At 48.2% G+C, this 3,785-nt stretch overlaps 1 long non-coding RNA gene across 2 annotated transcripts in view; it reads right to left on the bottom strand.

Moving 5' to 3' along the window:
* LOC127032089 (uncharacterized) overlaps positions 1–3,785 on the bottom strand; it is a 58,441-nt gene that overhangs the window by 28,903 nt on the left and 25,753 nt on the right. The window lies entirely within an intron of this gene.

Below are 3,785 nucleotides of genomic sequence, written 5' to 3'. Positions count from 1 at the left end.
ACGGGACGTACGTTTTTTTTTAAAGGAGCAGTTAGATGGCAGAAAGCCAACTGAGCCGAGCTATGATTGCCTCTCCCAGCAGAATAGGATTTGTAGTTGGGGAAAAAAGAAGCTACCCTTGTATTATAAAATTTATGCTTTGATGACTAAATGATACAATATGTGTCATGGTAAATAATTAAACTGCTGACCACACAGTGATCAATAGAGAGAGCGGTATTTGAGGCTGTGAAGTAATGCTTCTAAAACCCTGTCAGATTTTGTCACAGATTCCATCCCTAGGTGCCTTAAATTCAGCACAAACCCACATGATGCAGACAAAAAAGCTCCAAGGGGCATCCAAGGTTGCACCTCAATGGTACAGCCTCCCTGGTTAGCCTTGGATTGAGACAAATGTTTTGCTAATGCTCTAGTTCTGTATTTTAAATGATCTCATGCTTACCAGGCTAAACAATGGTAGAGCAGCTGTATCTGGAATATATAGCTTCTGAGAGGGGAAGCACAGTCAAAGGAAATATTTTTATTAGCAGGGTCAGAAATCATGCAAAATAAAACTGGATTATGCAAAAAATCCACCACTGAAAGCATTCTGGCAGGTTTGTTCATGCTAATAAGATGTTTTGATACAGAGAAAGACACACAGATAATCGTAATAAATCTGACAAACATAACGTTCTCAGAAAATATGGCCTGGTATCTGCAGTAGTGACTTGATTTAAAGCTTACTGAAGTCAATGGGAGTCTTTCCATGGGCTTCAGGAGACTTTTGCTCAGGCCCTGGGAGATAACATGCCTGATCCCCAGTCTGAGAAAGAGAGCAGCCATCTGAGTGAATATCCTTTGGCCTCAGCATTATTAACTTCCTCAGGCCATTTTTGCTTAAACCTGGATATCTTTATCAGAATTCAGAGAACTATCAGATGCGGTAAAACACATCTCTATTCAGATTCTTATACTTGCCTGACTCCGGAATATCTGAGCACTCATGATGAGTTATACAATGTGAGGAATATCGGTCATTTACAGTTCTGTCTCCATTCCTCTCCACAGGATGATGTAGTGCTTGCGTGTCTTTTTGTTAAAGGTGGTGTTCTATGCAGGGGCGGTGAGTTATATGGGCCTGTGGTGCTTTGGCTCCTGCAAATTCAGGGCCCGGCTCCACCTATGTTGGGGGCTGGGTCTCTTCCCCAGCTGCACCTGCCACCCCCACACGCCTCCCTCAGAGCATCCCCAGCCCCACGCGCCTCTCCCAGGCAGCAGGCGGCTGCCCCCTGCAGTTCCATGCTGTGCTCCCTCTCCGGCCGCTGCCGGTTACAAGGGAGCAGTGCCAGGGGCAGGCTGAGGCGGCTGCTGTGCCTGCAGAGGGAAGAAAGGAGGAGGCGCATGGCAGCCCCCCGCCAATCCCCGGCAGGCAACTCTGAGTTGACTCGGAAGTGTTGGGGAGGGGCTTACCTGGCTGGACCTCCTGAGCAGCAGCCTGGCGGGAGCTTGGGTGAGGGTTGTGCTGGGGGAGCTGGGGAGGGGCCCCCTCTTCCACCGAGCTCACTGCTGCTGGGGAGAGGGCTGAGAGAGTCCTCTCTGGCCCCCAGCCCTGAGGCAATCTGCCTGCTGCACCCCAAACTCCTTATCTCTAGTCCAGCCCCATGCCCTGCACGCCCTCCTGCACCCCAACCCTCTGTCCCAGCCCAGAGCCCACACCAAGCACCCAACCCCCCTCCTGCACCTAGCACCCCAAGCCCCCTCCTGCACCCCAACCCCCTGTCCCAGCCCAGAGCCTGCACCCAACACCCAAACTCCCTCCCAGAGCCTGCACTCCTCCCGCACTCAAACTCCCTCCCAGAGCCTGCACCCACTCCTGCACCCCAACCCCTGCCCCAGCCCAGAGCCTGCACCCAGCACCCAGACGCTGTCCCAGAGCCCACACCCATTCTGGGCACCACTAAAAATTATACAAACTTGCCGCTCCTGGTTCTGTGCAGTATGCATTTTTATTTGTGGAGGACGGGTCTTTTGCATTTGGACTGGATAGTGCTGAGGTTTCAGGAAGTTTCTACTTCCTGCAGAAGTGGTTTCACAGTTTGGACCAGCCCCAAGAATGTTCTGTTTCCTGTGCAAACCAAGTCCATATTATTCAAAAATATTTAGTAATTTTGGGTGCCTCAGTTCTTGGGCACTCAACTTCAGACACCTTGATTATTCACCTTGATGATTATCAAAGAGTGATGAGCATCCACAATTCCATCAGAAGTTAATAAGAGCTACAAGTGCTTGGCATCTCTGAAAATTAGGCCCAAATTGTCTCAAGTTCGGCATTCAAAATCAGAGGCAACTTTTGAAAATGTTGGCCTCTATAGCTTTGTACTTGTCATGAGATGGACCAAGCCCATTGGCTGCAGCCCCTGTAGAGAATGGTTTTTGCATTATGACTGAAGCTGCTTCAAACGGTATAGTGAAAATAAAATTGCAGAACCCTAAGTCTGTGACAATATTTGAAACTCCTGTTAGTGAATTATAGGAAAGGCTCCCATTGACTTCAGTGGCATCAGTCCCTGTCTGCAGAAGGTAGAACTGCTCTGTTTGCATGATGGTTGCATAGGGATTGTTTTAATAAAACCTGTTCAACAAGGTGTACTGCAGAAATGGACACACAAAAGAGGACCAGCAGCAGGTATGTGTCTGAGTTCTGGCAAAACATACCTATTGGCCCAAAAAGGTGATGACAGTAAATATTTTCAAGGGAAGGGTAAGAGAAAGAATCATATTAGATAATAGACAAGACTGCCAAACCTCTTCATAGCAGCTGAAGTGTAAATGTGTCTCTATACATTAAAAGAATTACTTATAAATAATCAAGATAACATGGAAGAGTCACTTGACGTAGAGAAACTCCTCTTCTAAGAAACCAGAGGGATATGAGGGCTAATTACACTATATGTTAGATTTTATGTCAGTTTGGAAGGTGTTCGTATGTATCAGCATGACAAGTGCTGTTTAAATACCTAGACAGATAAGATGCATGCGCACCATGAAGGGCACACTCAGACCTAGGAATGCACTCTCCCACAAAAACAAAACAACTGAGTCATGGGTGGAGGCTAAAGGAAACACCTTGAATTGTGATCTCATAAGCTAGGTAGTCAGGTGTGGTCAGTATTTGGTTGGTTGCCCCAGGGTGGCGTAGAAAGTCCTGATGACTAGTTAATAGGTGGCACTCTTCCCTCTAAGAACTTGTCTATGCACACACTGCTTTAGCTATCTTGGTTTAGAAACTTAATACTGTTAAAGTGGGACAACTCCCTGGTGTGAATGCCTTTATATCAGTGGTGGGCAACCTGCAGCCTGCGGGCTGCATACGGCCCATCAGGGTAATCCATTGGCGGGCCACAAGACATTTTGTTTACATTTACAATCTGCAGGCACGGCCCCCCGCAACCCTAAGTGGCTGTGGTTCACCGTTCCTGGCCAATGGGAGCTGCAGGAAACGGCAGCCAGCACGTCACTGTGGCCCACCACTTCCTGCAGCTCCCGTTGGCCGGGAATGGCGAACCGTGGCCACTGGGAGCTGCGGGAGGCCATGCCTGTGGACGGTCAATGTAAACAAACTGTCTCACAGACCGCCAGTGGATTACCCTGATGGGCTGCGTGCGGCCCGCAAGCTGCAGGTTGCCCACCACTGCTTTATACCAATATAAACAGTTTGGTTACTAATCTAGGGCCCCAATTCAGCAAAGCACTTAATCTCATGCTTAAGTGTAATTGAAGCCAATGGGATTTAATGCATATAC

This window comes from Gopherus flavomarginatus, chromosome 12 (genome assembly GCF_025201925.1).
Source record: "Gopherus flavomarginatus isolate rGopFla2 chromosome 12, rGopFla2.mat.asm, whole genome shotgun sequence".
In the NCBI taxonomy this organism is placed as follows: domain Eukaryota; kingdom Metazoa; phylum Chordata; order Testudines; family Testudinidae; genus Gopherus; species Gopherus flavomarginatus.
The sequence above is the reverse complement of the archived record's forward strand: the minus strand, read 5'-3'. Positions and strand labels throughout refer to the sequence as shown.